Here is a 21,831-nt window from a genome sequence, read left to right as displayed (position 1 = left end):
TCCCGCGGACGTCCAGATCGGGATCCGTTGGTTCCATCCCCCAATCCCTTAGATCCAACTCCTATGGAGTTGGGAGGGGCTGGTACTAGGGAGACCAGAGGGGAGACCATTCCAGGCACTAGAGGTGACCGCAGAGGGCACACTGCTGGTCGGTGCTGGGGAGGTTTTCCAGGGAGTCGAGGTGGTAGGCGGAACACTGGTGGTGCATCTCAGGTGAGTAGGCACACGACTCACCCAGACCCCCCTGTTGCTCACATGTGGATATCTATAGGATTTCCGGGGTTTTCCCCGCATTCCCAGCATAAGGCGCTAGTAGATTCAGGCGCAGCTGGGAACTTTATTGATCGGTCCTTAGCCCATAGATTAGGGATTCCTATTGTTCCTGTTGATGTTCCCTTCCCTATACATGCCCTAGATAGTCGTCCGTTGGGGTCGGGGCTTATTAGGGAGGTCACAGCTCCCATTGCTATGGTGGCGCAGGGGAGTCATGAGGAGAGAATTAGTCTCTTTCTGATTGACGCTCCTGCGTTTCCCGTTGTGTTGGGTCTTCCCTGGTTGGCTTCTCATGATCCCATTATTTCGTGGCAACAGAGGGTTGTCAAGGGATGGTCCAGTCAGTGTTCGGGGAGGTGTTTAGGTGTTTCCTTAGGTGCCACTATGGTGGAAAGTCCAAACCAGGTTTCCACCATGCACATTCCTCCCGAATATGCCGATTTGGCAATGACTCAATTACCACCCCATCGACCGGGGGATTGTGCGATAATCTCCTGGAGGGCGCTGCACTTCCCAGGAGTCACGTGTATCCTCTGTCACAGGAGGAGACGGCGGCTATGGAAACATATGTCGCTGAATCTCTGGGACAGGGATACATTTGGCCCTCCATTTCACCTGTCTCCTCGAGTTTCTTTTTTGTGAAGAAAAAGGATGGTGGTTTACGCCCGTGCATTGACTATCGAGGTTTGAAACAGATCACTGTTAAATACAGTTACCCGCTGCCTCTGATTGCCAGTATGACAGAGTCATTGCTCGGGGCGCGCTTCTTCACAAAATTGGACCTCAGGAGCGCGTACAACCTGGTGCGTATCAAGGGAGGGGATGAGTGGAAGACGGCATTTAGCACTACTTCTGGGCACTATGAGTACCTCCTCATGCCGTATGGGTTAATGAATGCTCCATCAGTCTTCCAATCATTTGTGGATGAGATCTTCAGAGACCTAAACGGGCGTGGTGTAGTGGTGTATATAGATGATATTCTAATATACTCCACTACCCGCGCTGAGCATGTGTCTCTTGTACGAATGGTGCTTGGTCGACTGTTGGAGCATGACCTTTACGTCAAGGCGGAGAAATGTCTGTTCTTCCAACAGTCCGTCTCCTTCCTTGGGTACCATTTGTCCGCGTCAGGGGTGGAGATGGAAACTGACCGCATTTCAGCCGTGCGTAATTGGCCGACTCCAACCACGGTAAAGGAGGTGCAGCGGTTTTTAGGGTTTGCCAACTACTACCGGAGGTTTATCCGGGGTTTTGGCCAGGTGGCGGCTCCCATTACCTCCTTACTGAAGGGGGGACCGGTGCGATTGCGGTGGTCGGCTGAGGCGGACAGAGCTTTTGGTAACCTGAAGGCTCTGTTTACCACGGCTCCAGTGCTAGCGCTTCCTGATCCCTCCTTAGCGTTCATAGTTGAGGTGGACGCATCCGAGGCTGGAATAGGGGTTGTGCTATCTCAGCGCTCGGGTAAACCACCAAAACTCCGCCCCTGTGCTTTCTTTTCAAAGAAGCTCAGCCCGGCGGAGCGTAACTATGATGTGGGGGATAGGGAGTTGTTAGCTGTTGTCGGGGCTCTGAAAGCGTGGAGACATTGGCTCGAGGGGGCTAGACACCCTTTCCTCATTTGGACTGACCACCGAAATCTGGAGTACATTCGGGCAGCGAGGAGACTGAACCCTCGCCAGGCTAGGTGGGCCATGTTTTTCACACGCTTTATTTTCACTCTTTCTTACAAGCCAGGTTCCCAGAACGTCAAGGCAGACGCACTGTCCCGGCTGTATGATACAGAGGAGCGGTCCACAGAGCCCACTCCCATAATCCCAGCTTCATGCCTGGTAGCACCGGTGGTATGGGAGGTGGACGCGGACATCGAACGGGCGTCACGTGCTGAACCCACTCCCTCCCAGTGTCCCGTTGGGCGCGTGTACGTGCCGTTTGATGTTCGCGATCGTTTGATCTGTTGGGCCCACACATCACCCTCCTCTGGTCATCCTGGTATCGGTCGGACTGTGCGCTGCCTTACGGGGAAGTACTGGTGGCCCACGTTAGCCAAGGACGTGAGGGTTTATGTGTCCTCCTGTTCGGTATGCGCACAGTGCAAGGCACCTAGACATCTGCCCAGAGGGAAATTACAACCCCTTCCCCTTCCGCAACGACCGTGGTCACACCTATCGGTGGATTTCATGACGGATCTTCCCCCGTCACGGGGTAACACTACGATCCTGGTCGTTGTGGATCGGTTTTCTAAGTCCTGCCGTCTCCTTCCTTTGCCCGGTCTCCCTACGGCTCTACAGACTGCGGAGGCCCTGTTTACCCATGTATTCCGGCACTACGGGGTGTCTGAGGATATAGTGTCTGATCGGGGTCCCCAATTTACGTCTAGAGTCTGGAGGGCGTTTATGGAACGCCTGGGGGTCTCGGTCAGTCTTACCTCAGGGTTCCACCCCGAAAGTAACGGGCAGGTGGAAAGAGTCAACCAAGAGGTGGGTAGGTTTCTGCGGTCCTATTGCCAGGACCGGCCGGGAGAGTGGGCATCATTTATCCCCTGGGCAGAAATGGCCCAAAATTTCCTGCGCCACTCTTCCACTAACCTTACCCCTTTTCAGTGTGTGCTAGGGTATCAGCCGGTCCTGGCACCATGGCATCAGAGCCAGATCGAGGCTCCTGCGGTGGATGAATGGTTTCGGCACTCGGAGGAGACGTGGAACGCTGCCCATGTACGTCTGCAACGAGCCATCAGGCGGCAAAAGGCGAGTGCCGACAGCCACCGCAGTGAGGCCCCGGTTTATGCACCGGGGGATCGGGTCTGATGGAGGAAAACTCGCCTCCCTGCGGACCTGGCATCCTTTCACTCCCTCCTCTTTACATTCTCCTCTTCTGTCTCTGCTGCTAAAGCCACTTTCTACCACTCTAAATTCCAAGCATCTGCCTCTAACCCTAGGAAGCTCTTTGCTACCTTCTCCTCCCTCCTGAATCCTCCTCCCCCCTCCCCCCCCTCCTCCCTCTCTGCGGATGACTTCGTCAACCATTTTGAAAAGAATGTTGACGATATCCGATCCTCGTTTGCTAAGTCAAACGACACCGCTGGTCCTGCTCACACTGCCCTACCCTGTCCTTTGACCTCTTTCTCCCCTCTCTCTCCAGATGAAATCTCGCGTCTTGTGACGGCCGGCCGCCCAACAACCTGCCCACTTGACCCTATCCCCTCCTCTCTTCTCCAGACCATTTCCGGAGACCTTCTCCCCTACCTCACCTCGCTCATCAACTCATCCTTGACCGCTGGCTACGTCCCTTCCGTCTTCAAGAGAGCGAGAGTTGCACCCCTTCTGAAAAAACCTACACTCGATCCCTCCCATGTCAACAACTACAGACCAGTATCCCTTCTTTCTTTTCTCTCCAAAACTCTTGAACGTGCCGTCCTTGGCCAGCTCTCCTGCTATCTCTCTCAGAATGACCTTCTTGATCCTAATCAGTCAGGTTTCAAGACTGGGCATTCAACTGAGACTGCTCTTCTCTGTGTCACGGAGGCTCTCCGCACTGCTAAAGCTAACTCTCTCTCCTCTGCTCTCATCCTTCTAGACCTATCTGCTGCCTTTGATACTGTGAACCATCAGATCCTCCTCTCCACCCTCTCCGAGTTGGGCATCTCCGGCGCGGCCCACGCTTGGATTGCGTCCTACCTGACAGGTCGCTCCTACCAGGTGGCGTAGCGAGAATCTGTCTCCGCACCACGCGCTCTCACCACTGGTGTCCCCCAGGGCTCTGTTCTAGGCCCTCTCCTATTCTCGCTATACACCAAGTCACTTGGCTCTGTCATATCCTCACATGGTCTCTCCTATCATTGCTATGCAGACGACACACAATTAATCTTCTCCTTTCCCCCTTCTGATAACCAGGCGGCGAGTCGCATCTCTGCATGTCTGGCAGACATATCAGTGTGGATGACGGATCACCACCTCAAGCTGAACCTCGGCAAGACGGAGCTGCTCTTCCTCCCGGGGAAGGACTGCCCGTTCCATGATCTCGCCATCACGGTTGACAACTCCCTTGTGTCCTCCTCCCAGAGTGCTAAGAACCTTGGCGTGATCCTGGACAACACCCTGTTGTTCTCCACTAACATCAAGGCGGTGACCCGATCCTGTAGGTTCATGCTCTACAACATTCGCAGAGTACGACCCTGCCTCACACAGGAAGCGACGCAGGTCCTAATCCAGGCACTTGTCATCTCCCGTCTGGATTACTGCAACTCGCTGTTGGCTGGGCTCCCTGCCTGTGCCATTAAACCCCTACAACTCATCCAGAACGCCGCAGCCCGTCTGGTGTTCAACCTTCCCAAGTTCTCTCACGTCACCCCGCTCCTCCGCTCTCTCCACTGGCTTCCAGTTGAAGCTCGCATCCGCTACAAGACCATGGTGCTTGCCTACGGAGCTGTGAGGGGAACGGCACCTCCATACCTTCAGGCTCTGATCAGGCCCTACACCCAAACAAGGGCACTGCGTTCATCCACCTCTGGCCTGCTGGCCCCCCTACCTCTGAGGAAGCACGGTTCCCGCTCAGCCCAGTCCAAACTGTTCGCTGCTCTGGCACCCCAATGGTGGAACAAGCTCCCTCACGACGCCAGGACAGCGGAGTCAATCACCACCTTCCGGAGACACCTGAAACCCCACCTCTTTAAGGAATACCTGGGATAGGATAAAGTAATCCTTCTAACCCCCCCCCCCCTAAAAGATTTAGATGCACTATTGTAAAGTGGTTGTTCCACTGGATATCATAAGGTGAATGCACCAATTTGTAAGTCGCTCTGGATAAGAGCGTCTGCTAAATGACTTAAATGTAATGTAATGTAAATGTCTGGCTCTCGACCCAAAACCTGCCCCTTCACCTGCCCTGCCGGAAGCTGGGTCCGCGGTTTGTGGGGCCATTTAAAGTCCTGAGGAGATTGAACAAGGTTTGTTATAGGTCACAACTTCCCCCTGATTATCATATTTACCCCTCGTTCCATGTGTCTCTCCTCAGGCCGGTGGTGGCTGGTCCGCTCCAGCAGTCATAGGTGCGGGAGGTTCCTCCGCCCCCTCTGGACATCGAGGGGGCCCCGGCGTATACAGTACGAGCCCTTATGGACTCTAGACGTTGGGCAAGGGGCATTCAGTACCTTGTGGAGTGGGAGGGGTACGGCCCGGAGGAGCGAAGCTGGGTACCGGCGGAGGACATCCTGGACCCATCATTAATCCAGGATTTTCACCGCTTCCGTCCGGATCGCCCTGCTCCCCGTCCTCCGGGTCGTCCCCGAGGCCGGTGTCGGCGCGCTGCTGGAGCCGCGCGTCGGGGGGGAGGTACTGTCACGACTCTCGCCGAAGTCGGCCCCTCTCCTTGTTCGGGCGGCGTTCGGCGGTCGACGTCACCGGCTTACTAGTTCCCACCGATCGATGTTTCACTGTTCGTTTGGTTTTGTCTTTATTGTGTACACCTGTTTTTGATTTTCTCTAATTATGTTCATTATTTAAACCTATGCATTTCCTGTTTGTCTTGTCGGTGATTGTTTCCTGTTTTGTGTGGTCGGAGGTGTTTCTCCGCAATATGTATTTTGCTAGGAGAAGATTTATTGATTTTTCAAGTAAACACGTTTGTTTACATTGATCCCTGTGTCCTGCGCCTGACTCCTCTACTTCTCCTAAAGATAATCATTACACCACCGTTGTTTTCAAGGTAATGTACTCACCACAGTTGGTCGGTGGCACCTTATGTGGGGAGGATGGGCTCATAGTAATGACTGGAATGGGCTGCATCCGGACCAACATCACATGCGCACTAGCACTCAGTGAGTACCGCAAACAGCAACAAAGTTATCCAAAAACAATGCAGACATTGGATGAATATATAATATTAATATGTTTGTCTGTGAGTGATGGGGGGAAAATCAGCCTCAGAAACTATTATTTTGAAAAATTCAATGGATGTTTTGTGCACAAAGGTGATGACTAAAGAGTCTTATTAGGAATTTTCTAATCTGACATCTCTATGTGGCCTATGGAAATTGTATTTTTTGTCCGGGTGTCAGAACTGCAGTACCGAAGCAAGACTGTAGGAGCAGTTCAAACCTGCTTCTAAACTGGAACCCTAGCTCCTTGGTGGCAATCCTCTCCATTTTTGCTTTTATGTTACGCATTTTCTTACTAAATCAATTTGATGACGCCATTTCCCTGTCCCCTCTTGCAGTCTGTCTACAAAGGGCATGTCATGTATTTCAGTCTATGACTAATCTTAACTATCGTGATTTTCTGACTGAATATGCTGTTCACATCATGCAATATGTCTTTGAAGCTGGTTAAGCTTCATTTCAAATGACCTACAGTGTGAACCTAGGGTAAAATCACCAAACAAACAAAGGTCTTCTTCAAGATGGCACCGATAGAGATGGCAGCTTCGCTTGAAGCCCTTAGGAAACTGTGAAGTATTTTATTTTTTTATTTTTTATTTTTTTAATGTAGTATTTCTTACATTGTGAGCCCAGAAATCCTTAAGTGTTAGTACATACAGCCGGGAAGAACTATTGGATATCAGAGAAACGTCAACTTACCAGCACGACCAGCACTACTACCAGGAATATGACTTTCCCAAAGCGGATCCTTTGTCTGCACCTCCCAGGGCATTTGAACTGATTCCAGAGGCCAAACCAAAACAACGCCGTCGAAGGAGAGGGTGCCGGAGCGGTCTTCTAGTGAGGCTTCGGATGCGCACACACCACCCACCGCTTCCGAGTATATGACTCGCTAATGTCCAATCCCTAGTTCACAAAGTCATAGAAATTAGGGCAAGAGTTGCTTTCCGGCCTTAGACCGCTGTGTCACTCAGGAGTCCATCAGCATAGATGCAGCTTAAATCAAATACAATTTTATTTGCAGAGTAAAGTGACTAGTCATCAGGATAGATAATAATAAGAGTAAAATAAAGAATAGAGTAGCAGCAGCATATGATGATTATGAAAGTATGTGTTCATATTTAATTAACTATTTAGCAGTCTTATGGCTTGGGAGTAGAAGCTGTCTCGGAGCCTGTTGGTCCGAGAGCAGATGCTCTGGTACCGCTTGCTGGACGGTAACAGAGTGAACAGTCTACAGCTTGGGTGCCTGAAGTCATTGTCAATTTTTTGGGCCTTCCTTTTGCGCCTAATATAGAGGTCCTGGATGGAGGGGAGCTTGGCCACAGTGATGTACTGGACCGTCTGCACCAAGCAGTGATGCGGCCAGTCAAGATGCTCTTGATGGTGCAGCTGTATAACTTTTTGAGGATCATATGGCCCGTGCAAAATCTTTTCAGTCTCCTGAGGCTTAGTTAATTCTAATCCATGTGCAAATTAAATACACCCATATCAGCCTCTCTTAGTGCTTTAATCTTGGGGCATTGTAATTAAAGTGAGGGAAAAGCCCACCAAGTCTGCAGATTGAATTAAGATAAATTGGTCCAATTAAATTAAAACACTGACCCCCAAATGTCAGTGTATACCAAAACGTGAAAGGTTGATTCATTTTCAGCTAATTTTCTGAGTGCAACTTGGTGTTTCAATCAATCAACACTGTAAACGTGTACTATTTTCTTGGTCCTAAACAAGGACATTAGGGCCTGGTTGCAAAGTCCTCGGACTTCCACTCCAAAACAGTAGATAGCGCTGTGCATGCAAATAGCTTTGGCTGAAATCAAATGATGGAATCTTGTCGATGTTGCAGCAGCTAACGTTAATAACATAAGATCTGCGCAAATACAGCCAGTTAAAAGGTGAGTTTACAGAAAATGTAGCTAACAAGACAGAATGTTACAAAGATTTAATGGAAATATGAATTAATATCTTTGTCTTTATGAAATTAAAAACAATGTTGCCATTTCCCAAAATAAACAATGAGTTGCAATCAGTAGCTACGTTAGTATGGGAATTTGAAGTTAGCTACTGCCGCTAGTTAGCACCAACTTACTGGCTAGCAAACTGTAGGGGTTTAAAATGGGCTAATTCACTGTACCGCAGCTATTTGTTAGCCAAGTTATACATGCATGACCTTAACATCGCATGAGAGCTTTAAATGCATGAAAACTGATTTCACCATGTTGTAGTTCGCCAGCAAGGTACTTTATTTTTAACAGTTGACGTATCGACAAATATGGCTAGCTCCAAATTAGCTAACGTTAGCTAACTTGCGCCTCAAGTTTGTGTTAGCCAACTGTTAGTCATCCGTAACGTTAGCTAGCTAGTTAGCTAGCCACCCACCCATCCAAAGCGTTGGTTTGGTGTTCAAGTATTATTAGCTAGCTATGAGCCTAACGTTAGGTCGTTCGTTAGATGGCCATGTACCTAATAGGTAGCTAGCTAAGTGCTAACCGTACTTTGGGTTGATTGATTAGCCAGACAGCCCCCCGACTTGTGTTGTGGACGAACATCTGCCATAAACTTTTCCTACAGTTATCATTTCATGTTGGCTAATGCACATGCCATTCTGCCTGTTTGAAATTGGCAAGTTGAAGATGGTGATTTAACACAATAGACAGTATAGCTGAGAAGAAGGAAATGTATTCACTTTCAACTAGCTAACGTTAGGTAGTACCAGCCTGCATCCATTGTGCAGTTAGGTACTGCATTGCACCTCACAAGAACAATAGTAGCGGCTTAGTTAGTGCAGTAGATTGACATGGAATGTTTCATCTTGATAATATGACATTTAGAAATTAACTCATATTTTGGACCCATATTCCCCAATAACACATTTTCTTCTCTAACTTCCTAGACCAGACAGTTTATACAGCTCAATATGACCTAAACACTGTCCCCAAATGAAGGGACAAATTAGGCCGGTAGCTCCAAATGCCAAAACATTTAGATAAAGAGATAATGATGGCGGCCACAGTGAGTATACAAAGCATTTGTGACACCTGCTCTTTCCACGACAGATTGACCAGGTGAAAGCTGAAAGCAATTAGTGTAGATGAAGGGGAGGAGATGGGTTAAAGAAGGATTTTCAAGCCTTGATTGTGTATGTGTGCCATTCAGAGGGTGAATGGGCAAGACAAAAGATGTACATGCCTTTGAAAGGGGTATGGTGCCAGGTGCACTGGAACATGCAACAGTTTCTTGTGTGTATCAAGAATGGCCCACCACCCAAAGAACATCCAGCCAACTTGAAACCACTGTGGGAAACATTTGGAGTCAGCATGGGCCAGCATCCCTGTGGAACACTTGACACCTTGTAGAGTCCATGCCCCATTGAATTGAGGCTGTTCTGAGTGCAAAAGGGGGTGCAACTCAATATTAGGAAGGTGTTCCTAATGTTTTCTACACTCAGTGTATTGTGCATACCCCACCATACCATGAGACATCCATGTCTTAAATGATTGTGATTGGTATCATTTTAAAAGATTACAAACAAGATTGTCAACCTATTTCATAATAACTTAAACATTACCTTAAACATAAATTATATTACACGAAAACTATTTTCTCTTCATATTCACATATGTTGTAGCTTGCACCCTATTTTACATTGTCTGAGGGTTTTGGGTTGTGCCTGCCATCGGTTGAGATACATGCTCTTCAATACAGGGAGGGGGTCATGTTTTGGCTGATATATTTACTAAAATGGGAATACAGTTTAAACGTCAACTTTCAAATGGTACCACAAAGATGGTTGGAGGTCCACACATCAGATCATGTTGGCTTGATTGGGAATATCTGTATTAAATTATACTCTGTCTTCCATAGGAAAACAATTGCAAACATTGAAAAATATAGATAATAAAATTGACATGTCCATTTAAGTTGACATTCAACGGTGTATGGTCCAGCGGCCATCTTTGTAGTAGTAATTAGAAGTACAATTTCAGCAACTTAAATTTCAATGGTGTTCCAGCTAAATTGCAGTGGTCTGAATGGATAGAAATAGAATTCATAGAATGGACATATGATTGAAATGAGACACACCCTGTATTCAAAAGCATGCTGTGTTTAAACCGATGGCAGGCACAACACAAAAACCTCAGGAAAAAATTGCCGTTTACACATTTTTAGATGCTTTAATGTAAATTGTCAATTCTTTCTAAGAAACCTATATCTCCTGAATGTTTTGGTATTCGGGTCCAAAACATCACTTTCTGACTACTTCCTCCATGGGAAAACATGTATGGAAAGTTTTGTTTAAATCCAATGAATTCAAATGGATTTCTGTGTTGCCTCTTGGTGCAGCTGCACTGTTAGTAATAGCATCAAATAGAAGGTGACTGGAGACATTAGAAACAGTGCATTCGGAAAGTATTCAGACCCCTTGACTTTTTTGACATTTTGTTACATTACAGCCTTATTCTAAAATTGATTACATCTTTTTTTTCTCATCAATCTATAAACAATACCCTATAATGACAAAGTGAAAACAGATTTTTAGACATTTTTGCAAATGTATAAAATAAAATAAAAATCTTATTTACATAAGTATTCAGACTTTTTGCTATGAGACTCAAAATTTAGCTCAGGTGCATCCTGTTTCCATTGATCATCCTTGAGCTGTTTCTACAACTTGATTGGAGTCCACCTGTAGTTAATTCAATTGATTGGACATGATTTGGAAAGGCACACACCTGTCTACATAAGGTCCCACAGTTGGCCATGCATGTCAGAGCAAAAACCAAGCAATGAGATCGAAGGAATTGTCTGTAGAGCTCCGAGACAGGATCATGTCGAGGCACAGATCCGGGGAAGGGTACCAAAACATTTCTGTAGCATTGAATGTCTCCAAGAACACAGTGACCTCCATCATTCTTCAATGGAAGAAGTTTGGAACCACCAAGACTCTTCTTAGAGCTGGCCACTCGGCCAAACTGCGCAATAGGGGGAGAAATGCCTTGGTCAGGAAGTTGTACAAGAACCCGATGGTCACTCTGACAGAGTTACAGAGTTCCTCTGTGGAGATGGGAGAACCACCAATCCACTCCACCAATCCAGCCTTTATGGTAGAGTGGCAAGACGGAAGCCACTCCTCAGTGAAAGGCACATGGCAGCCCGCTTGGAATTTGACAAAAGGCACCTAAAGGACTCTCAGACCATGATAAACAAGATTCTCTGGTCTGATGAACCAAGAGTGAAGTCTTTGGCTTGAATGCCAAGTGTCACATTTGGAGGAAACCTGGCACCATCCCTACGGTGAAGCGTAGTTGCAGCAGCATCATGCTGTGGGATATTTTTCAGGGACTGGGAGACTAGGTAGACGCAGCAGTCTCTGAATGTCCTTGAGTGGCCCAGCCAGAGCCCGGACTTGAACCCGATCAAACATCTCTGGAGAGACCTGAAAATGGCTGTGCAGCGACGCTCCCCATCCAACCTGGCAGAGCTTGAGAGGATCTGCAGAGAAGAATGGGAGAAACTCCCCAAATACAGATGTAGCAAGATTGTAGCGTCATACCCAAGAAGTCACAAGGCTGTAATCGCTACCAAAGGCGCTTCAACAAAGTACTACGTAAAGGGTCTGAATCCTTATGTAAATGTATTTTTACAGGTTTTCCAATTTTGCAAAAATTTCTAAACCTGTGTTTGCTTTGTCATTATGAGGTATTGTGTGTGTATATTGAAGAGGGGGGGAAAAAAACTAAATAATACATTTTAGAATAAGGCTGTAACATAACAAAATGTGGGAAAGGTCAAGGGGTCTGAATACCTTCTGAATGTACTGTATGCACTAATTTCCCTTCCACCTTCCCATAACCTCCTTTTCTTGGTAAAGGTGATGGGATTTGTGTGAGGAAGTACAATTGCGCAAAGTCAGGGATGAGAGTCCAGATGATCGCAGTTAAAAAAAATCAACAGTTCAAATGTTTTCTGAGATTGAATTTTTAGGAAAGGAGAAGTCCTACGAGCAAGGGCAGAATATAAAATCGCTCCCATAGAGGTCCAATGTGGACTGTTTTTTCGATTTCTGGTCCCTGTACCAATTGGGCAATTCCACATGTGGAAAGTGGCCATTTTATGCCCCTATTAAACCTGTGAATGCCTCATGTAAGACCCTATGATCTGATAAAAGCACATGATACAAACAACATTTTAGTGTCATTATACTCCTTATAGTGTGCTCCAAAATAGGGAGTATGTCTAGATTCTGAAATAAAAATGTTCACATTGATTTATTTAACGTAATGAATATCTCAAAAGTACACTTTTTGATTTAGCTTGTTTTTAGAGATATTGTTTGGAGTAATATACTCTTCAAACTAGAGGTCGACCGATTAATCAGCATGGCCGATTTAATTAGGGCCGATATCAAGCTTTCATAACAATCGGTAATCGGCCTTTTTGGACGACGATTACATTGCAATCCACAAGGAGACTGCGTGGCAGGCTGACCACCTGTTACGCGTGTGCAGCATCAAAAGGACCTTGTCGCTGCAAGGAGCCAAGGTAAGTTGCTAGCTAGCATTAAACTTATCTTATAAAAGCAATCAATCTTCACATAATCACTAGTGATCTACACATGGTTGACGATATTACTAGGTTAACTAGCTTGTTCTTCGTTGCGTATAATCAATGCGCTGCCTGTTGATTTACCATCGAATCACAGCCTACTTCAACTTCGCCAAACCAGTGATGATTTAACAAAAGACCATTCGCTAAAAAAGCACAATCGTTGCAATAATGTACCTAATCATAAACATCAATGCCTTCTTAAAATCAATACACAATTTTTTTTTATTATATATTTAGTTAAAAGAAATTCATGTTAGCAGGCAATGTTAACTAGGGAAATTGTGTCACTTTTGCGTTCAGTGCAAGCAGAGTCAGTGTATATGCAGCAGTTTGGGCCGCCTGGCTCGTTGCGAACTGTGTGAAGACCATTTCTTCCTAACAAAGACCGTAATTAATTTGACAGAATTGTACATAATTATTACATAACACTGAAGGTTGTGCAATGTAACTGTAATATTTAGACTTAGGGTTGCCACCCGTACGATAAAATACGGAACGGTTCCGTATTTCACTGAAAGAATGAACGTTGTTTTCGAAATGATAGTTTCCGGATTTGACCATATTAATGACCTAAGGCTCGTATTTCTGTGTGTTTATTATAATTAAGTATATGATTTGATAGAGCAGTCTGACTGAGCAGTGGTAGGCAGCAGCAGGCTCATAAGCATTCATTCAAACAGTAGCTCTTAGCAACGCTTGAAGCACAGCACTGTTTATGACTTCAAGCCTATCAACTCCCGAGATTAGGCTGGCAATACTATAGTGCCTATAAGAACATCCAATAGTCAAAGGTATATGAAATACAAATGGTATAGAGAGAAATGGTCCTATAATAACTACAACCTAAAACCTCTTAACTGGGAATATTGAAGACTCATGTAAGGAACCACCAGCTTTCATACGTTCTCATGTTCTGAGCAAGGAACTTAAACGTCAGCTTTTTTACATGGAACATATTGCACTTTTACTTCTCCAACACTGTGTTTTTGCATTATTTAAACCAAATTGAACATGTTTCATTATTTATTTCAGACTAAATTGATTTTATATATGTATTATAGTTAAAATACGTGTCCATTGTTCATTCGGTATTGTTGTAATTGTCATATATATATATATATATATATATACACACACACACACACACACACACACACACACACACACACACACACACACACACACAAACAAATCGGCCGATTTTTAATCGGTAGCGTCTTTTTTTTGGTCCTCAAATAATCGGTATCTGTTGTTATTGGTCCTCCAATAATCGGTATCGGCGTTGAAAAATCATAATCGGTCGACCTCTACTTCAAATACCTCAAATTTCCAGTGGGTTGCTCTGCTACTTTTGAAGATTTGACCCATTATAGAAATTGACATTATAGGTCATTAATCAATCACGTTCAGCAAATCACCAGCAGAGGAAGTTTCCTTCGAATACATTCTCCCATTCACTGTGTTGGTGGTGCTCATAAAACTGATCTTAACTTCAAAAGCATCAGAGCACCCACCTTGGAAGTTTTATGTAGCCTACTTGTAGAGTATGTTTTAAAACAATATATTTAAACAAATTTAACTCAAGGGTTCTTTTTGAGATTCATATGAATATTTTGACTATTGAATACATGAAAGTAAAATGTATTTCGTAATCTAAACATATTTTAGAGCACACTATTAGAAGTATAATGACACCAAGATGTCTGTATCATGTACGTTTAATGTAGGAGGCATGTATAGGTTTAAAAAGGGTCTAACAAAAATGGTTTGTGTTAAATATAAAAAGCATATCAAACACCCTACCTCCTTATTAAGTTTATATGTGAAAATTGCCAGAACAATCTGAGATACCAAAACTATTTCCTGGCCTTCCTGGTGTCGAATTTCCTAATTATTGTTTTAAGGTTTTGTCTGTGACTTAGTGTCAGCGTAACACTGCGCTATCTAAAATAGAATTTCCACCTCCAGAAATGAGCCCAATAACATAGGTTTGGTAAAATTATTTTAATATAATGAACCATGCTTAACACCTATGCATTAGAGCTGGGACGATAAACCGAAAAATTATCGACACCAACCATACCGATCACTTATGGCAGGAAAATTGATGGCTACAACCACCAAACTATACTGAACAAAAATATAAACACAACCTGTAAAGTGTCCCATGTTTCATGAGCTGAAATAAAAGATCCCAGAAATGTTCTGTAGACACATAAAGCTTCTCATTCTGTGCACATTTGTTAGTGACCATTTCTCCTTTGCCAAGATAATCCATCCACCAGAAAAGTGTGGCATATCAAGAAGCTGAATAAACAGCATGATCATCACACAGGTGCTTCTTGTGCTGGGGACAATAAAAGGCCACTCTAAAATGTGCAGTTTTGTCACACAACACCATGCCACAGATGTCTCCAGTGTTGAGGGAGTGTGCAATTGGCATGGTGACTGCAGGAATGTCTACCAGAGCTTTTGCCAGATCATTTTAATGTTCATTTCTCTACCATAGGCCACTTCAAATGTTGTTTTATAGAATTCTGCAGTATGTCCAACCGGCCTCACAACCGCAGACCACGTGTAACCACACCAGCCTAAGACCAATATATCTGGCTTTTTCACCTGTGGGATCATGTGAGACCAGACAGCCAATGAAACTGTGGGTTTGCACAACCAAAGAATTTCTGCACTGCAACTGTCAGAAACCCTCTCAGGGAAGCTCATCTGCGTGCTCTTCGTCCTCACCAGGGTCTTGACCTGACTGCAGTTCTGTGTCGTAACCGACTTCTTCAGTAGGCAAATGCTCACCTTCGATGACCACTGGCACACTCGAGAAGTATGCTCTTCGCGGATAAATCCCAGTTTCAACTGTACCGGGCAGACGGGAGTGACTATATGGCGTTGTGGGGGCGAGCGGTTTGCATGATGTCAACGTTGTGAACATAGTGCCCCATGGTGGGGTTATGGTATGGGGCAGGCATAAGCTATGGACAACGAACACAATTTAATTTTATCAACGGCAATTTTGAATTTAGAGATACTGTGATGAGATCCCGAGGCCCATTGTCGTGCAATTCATCTGCCGTCATCATCTCATGTTTCAGCATGATAATGCACATGTCGCAAGGATCTGTACACAGCCCCTGGAAGCTGAAAATGTCCCAATTCTTCCATGGTCTGTCACCCAGTGAGCATGTTTGGGATACTCTGGATTGACGTGTACGGCAGTGTTCCAGTTCTTGCAAATATCCAGCAACTTCGCACAGCCATTGAAGAGGAGTGGCAAAACATTCCGTAGGCCACAATCACCTGATCAACTCTATGCGAAGGAGATGTGTCGCGCTTCATGAGGCAAATAGTGGTTACACCAGATACTGATTGGTTTTCTGATCCACGACCCTACCTTTTTTTTTTTTAAGGTATCTGTGACCAACCGATGCATATCTGTATTACCAGTCATGTGAAATTCATAGATTAGGGCCATGAAGTTATTTCAATTGACTGATTTCCTTATGAACTGTAACTAAGTAAAATGTTCATAATTGTTGCATGTTGTGTTTCATAGTTTTGTTCAGTGCAGTAGTAGTATAAAGGATAATACAAAAACTGGTGCGCATTAATGTTATAAACTTATAGTTTTCTTTATCGTTGTCACATCAATTTATCTCGACATGGATTTTTGTCCATGTGGCCCAGTTCTACTATGCGTGGTCCATATTATCAGGTATGTTATTAGCAATACACGTTATCACCTGTACACTTACATTAACGTCATTTAGCAGACGCTCTTATCCAGAGCGACTTACAAATTCAACTGATAGCACCATAGTGGCTATAAATGGGCATCCCAATGCTTCAGCCTATCTGCAGTTAGCCTGTTGAGCTAATCATTAGCTAGACGCCACATGTGTTCTTTTAACTAAGTAGCATTATATTGATTCATTTAATGTTCCCAAAAACTTGCATAAACACAGTGAATGTAATGTAGGCCTGACTTAGGTTAAATTGGGATAAATGCCATCCTGCCTGTACTTTTCACTGAAACCACTTTGTCCCCCCCTACACATTCCCTGGTTTCCACTACTCTTGTACAACTAAAAATGTCATGTCTCATCTCGATTAACTAAAAAAAATATGATTAGGGTGTTTTACCTCAAGTAACACTACAATTGACCCTTGACCCAAGCATTGAATGCTTGTCCAGAATGCATGTTTCCCTCCCTGTGGCATTCACAACATGAATGCACCTTAAGAGGAATATTTATCTTGCATAGATTGCACAACAACAAGCCGACTAGATAAATATTCTACTATGGGGTTGTCTATTCGTTACTCGTTTTGATTGCAGATGAAAATAAAATGTGGATTGTTCTAGCATTTTCAAAGTGCACCTCGGCAGAAATATTTTTTTCATGTTTCATATTTGTTTGGGGCGTGGCGGCCAATGGCGATTGTAACATGTACATCTTGATGGGGCAAACTCCAAAAATAGTTTTAGATGCATACCAGCAAAGCCACTACACAATACAACACTAAATGAATCAAATAAAATGTGTCGCATGCGCCAAATACAGCAGGTGAAATGCTTACTTTACAAGCCCTTAACCAACAATGCAGTTTTAAGACAATAGTATAGCAAATATTTACTAAATAAATTAAAAAGTAACACAAAATAGCGAGGCTATATACAGGAGGTACCGAGTCAATGTACAGGTTAGCCAAGGTAATTTGTACAAGGAGGTAGGGGTAAAGTGACTATACATAGATAATAAACAGAGAGTAGTAGCAGCAGTGTAAAAACAAAGGCGGTGGGCATTTTGATTAATTGTTCAGCATTCTTATGACTTGGGGGTAGAAGTTATTAAGGACCCTTTTGGATGGAGACTTGGCGCTCCGGTACCGCTTGCCGTGCGGTAGCAGAGAGAACAGTCTGACTAATTGCACTATAACAGTGACAAACTGTGCCAACAAACTGTTAGGGTCTACATGTACAGTTGAAGTCGGACGTTTACATACACCTTAGCCAAATTACATTTAAACTCAGTTTTTCACAATTCCTGACATTTAATCCTCGTTAAAAATTCCCTGTTTTAGGTCAGTTAGGATCACCACTTTATTTTAAGAATGTGAAATGTCAGAATAATTGTTGAGAGTGATTTATTTCTTTCATCACATTCCCAGTGGGTCAGAAGTTTACATACACTCAATTAGTATTTGGTAGCATTGCTATTAAATTCTTTAACTTGGGTCAAACATTTCGGATAGCCTTCCACAAGCTTCCCACAATAAGTTGGGTGAATTTTGGCCCATTCCTCCTGACAGAGCTGGTGTAACTGAGTCAGGTTTGTAGGCCTCCTTGCTCGCACAAGCTTTTTCATTTCTGTTCACATTTTCTATAGGATTGAGGTCAGGGCTTTGTGATGGCCACTCCAATACCTTGACTTTGTTGTCCTTAACGTCTATGGGCTAGGTGGGACGTTAGCGTCCCACTCTATTCAACAGCCAGTGGAATCGCGTGGCGCGAAATACAAATACCTCAAAAATGCAATAATTTCAATATTTCAAACATACGACTATTTTACACCATTTGAAAGATAAGACTCTCATTAATCTAACCACATTGTCGGATTTCAAAAAGGCTTTACAGCGAAAGCAAAACATTAGATTATGTTAGAGTACATAGACACAAATAACCACACAGCCATTTTTCAAGCAAGCATATATGTCACAAAAACCCAAAACACAGCTAAATGCAGCACTAACCTTTGATCTTAATCAGATGACACTCCTAGGACATTATGTTATACAATACATGCATGTTTTGTTCAATCAAGTTCATATTTATATCAAAAAACTGCTTTTTACATTGGCGTGTGATGTTCAGAAATTGTATTCCCACCGAAAACTTCCGGTGAATTTACTAAATTACTCATGATAAACGTTGACAAAATACATAATATTTTGCAATATTCTGAGTACATAGCTCAGCCATCACAGCTAGCTAATTTGACACCCGCCAAGTTCGGGGCAACCTAAACTCAGAATTACTATTAGAAAAATTGGATTACCTTTGCTGTTCTTTGTTAGAATGCACTCCCAGGACTGCTACTTCCACAACAAATGTGGTTTTTGTTTCAAATAATCCATAGTTATGTGCAAATACCCCCGTTTTGTTTGTGCGTTCAGGTCGCTATCCAAAGAGACAAAATTCAAAATGTTCCTTTACCGTACTTAGAAGCATGTCAAACGCTGTTTAAAATACATTTTTATGGTATTTTTCTCGTAAAATAGCAATAATATTCCAACCGGACAATGCCGTATTCATTCAAAAAGGAAGAGAAAAAATGGCGAGGTCTCGTGAATGCGCATTTCCTATCTCTTAGCCACCAGGCAGTCCACTGACAAACTGTGCTCCTGTACTCTGCCCGGAGACAGGAGACGCGTCAATCCACTTTCTGAATGCTTTAGAGAGCCAATGGAAGCCTTAGAAAGTGCTACATAACCGCACGGGCACTGTCGTTTCGATAGAGAAGCAAAGGGAGAACTACAAATTCGCAAACGGGCCACTTCCTGCATGGAATTTTCTCAGGTTTTTGCCTGCCATATGAGTTCTGTTATACTCACAGACACCATTCAAACAGTTTTAGAAACTTCAAAGTGTTTTCTATCCAAATATACTAATAATATGCATATTCTTTCTGGGAAAGAGTAGTAACCAGTTTAAATCGGGTACGTTTTTTTATCCGGCCGTGAAAATACTGCCCCCTAGCCCAGACAGGTTAAGCCATTTTGCCACAACTTTGGAAGTATGCTTGGGGTCATTGTCCATTTGTAAGACCCATTTGCGACCAAGCTTTAACTTCCTGACTGATGTCTTGAAATGTTGCTTCAATATATCCACATACTTTTCCTCCCTCATGATGCCATCTATTTTGTGAAGTGCACCAGTCCCTCCTGCAGCAAAGCACCCCCACAACATGATGCTGCCACCCCCGTGCTTCACGGTTGGGATGGTGTTCTTCGGCTTGCAAGCCTCCCCCTTTTTCCTCCATAGTCTGACTTTTTTATGGCGGGTTTGGAGCAGTGGCTTCTTCCTTGCTGAGCGGCCTTTCAGGTTATGTCGATATAGGACTCGTTTTACTGTGGATATAGATACTTTTGTACCTGTTTCCTCCAGCATCTTCACAAGGTCCTTTGCTGTTGTTCTGAGATTGATTTGCACTTTTCGCACCAAAGTACGTTTATCTCTAGGGGACAGAACGCGTCTCCTTCCGGGGCGGTATGACGCCTGCGTGGTCCCATGGTGTTTATACTTGCGTACTTGCCTTTGTAGAGATGAATGTGGCACCTTCAGGCATTTGGAAATTGCTCCCAAGGATGAACCAGACTTGTGGAGGTCTACAATTCTTTTCTGAGGTCTTGGCTGATTTCTTTTGATTTTCCCATGATGTCAAGCAAAGAGGCACTGAGTTTGAAGGTAGGCCTTGAAATCCATCCACAGGTACACCTCTAATTGACTCAAATGATGTCTATTAGCCTATCAGAAGCTTCTAAAGCAATGACATAATTTTCTGGAATTTCCCAAGCTGTTTAAAGGCACAGTCAACTTAGTGTATGTAAACTTCTGACCCACTGGAATTGTGATACAGTGAAATAATCTGTCAGTTAACAATTGTTGGAAAAATGACTTGTCATGCACAAAGTAGATGTCCTAACAAACTTGCCAATACTATAGTATCTTAACAAGAAATTTGTGGAGTGGTTGAAAAACAAGTTTTAATGACTCCAACCTAATTGTATGTAAACTTCCAGCTTCAACTGTAGCTGGCACAACAGCAGAGCTGTCTTTTCAGCACCATAGAGTGAATCCTTAGCTACACCTGGCTATCAGTAGAACCTTGTCTGGCAGCGAAACAGTTCATTCACCATCATTTACTTACTTTAAAAACCATAGCTAATATGGCTGACTTGCTTAAACAAATGTGGATTCTACTGACAATTGAGATGTACAAACTATGGCGTAAAGCTACGACGAGCGGATAAGAGGCAATCTATAATTTCAATTAAGACATTGAGGAGCAGCGATACAATTCAGAACATGGGCCATTCTTATAGTATTCTCCCTGTACACTAAGTCTCAGAACTAGGGATGCACCGATATGACATATTTGGGCGATTCTGATATCTTCCTTGCCAAAAAAAAACAATACCGATATTAAAAATGTTAGCGGTCTTTTAAGCATTCTAGTACAGTTAAATAGTTAACCAACATACACTGACAAAAATGTTATTTTGTTCGCATTTACATATCCCCATTACCAGTAAAACATAATCAAACCCATTTTTTTCACTTACTTGCTGTGCTGTTTCGTTGTTCATTTGTTCAGTCTCAACCAGGATTTCATCATGCATGTCTGTCCGTGGCCTCTTCTGTTGTGAGTCCTCTTCCTTGGTGTGCACTGTTACTGTGTCCGTTTCCATCTTGTCCAGCTGTGTCTGTAACATTTCACGTAAACCCTGTTTCTTTTCTGCATCAAAGTAGTGGTCCTTGTACCTAGCATCGAGCATGGTGGCGACACAGTAAAGAGGCTCAGAGAGAATGCCACCCAATCGCTTGTTCACAGCCTCTAGTAGAGTACTTTTGCAAGTTTTAACTCCACGATATGTGTCGGCAGTTTTGTTGAGCAGTGCCATGATTGAGGGTATGCCATGATTGAGGGTATCAAGTCCGCTGCAGACGCAGTTCAGCTTATTTCTTGAGTCAGTTGTTGGAATGGAGCTAGGAGTGTGTTCATGTTTCAATCATGTTCTCAAATGCCATTGAAATGGCCGCAGCGGTATGAGAACCAGCAGATTCTAGAGCATGCAATACGGCTTTCCTCAGTACGAAATCCTTGTCGACCCACTGTGCTGTCAGACTCAGCATGCTCATGGGGCTGACATCGCTGGTCCAAATGTCAGTTGTGAAGCCCATAGCGAGTAGCTTATAGATTTTCAACAATACTGTGTAATTCTGGTAGGGCAACATCTGAAAAATACTTGGTAGTGTGTACTGGTGCTCGACCAGTCTGGGAAGCCAA

General features: G+C 44.0%; 1 protein-coding gene across 1 annotated transcript in view; it reads left to right on the top strand.

Moving 5' to 3' along the window:
* The first annotated feature begins 7,944 nt into the window (after positions 1–7,944).
* LOC115162023 (speckle-type POZ protein) overlaps positions 7,945–21,831 on the top strand; it is a 47,442-nt gene continuing 33,555 nt past the window's right edge. The window contains exon 1 of the mRNA XM_029712942.1: positions 7,945–8,040. The gene's annotated coding sequence lies outside the window, so the exon portion shown is untranslated. The remainder of the gene's footprint in view (positions 8,041–21,831) is intronic.

This window comes from Salmo trutta, chromosome 2 (genome assembly GCF_901001165.1).
Source record: "Salmo trutta chromosome 2, fSalTru1.1, whole genome shotgun sequence".
NCBI lineage: Eukaryota > Metazoa > Chordata > Actinopteri > Salmoniformes > Salmonidae > Salmo > Salmo trutta.
Note: the sequence above shows the minus strand (reverse complement) of the source record. Positions and strands in the feature narration are given on the sequence as shown.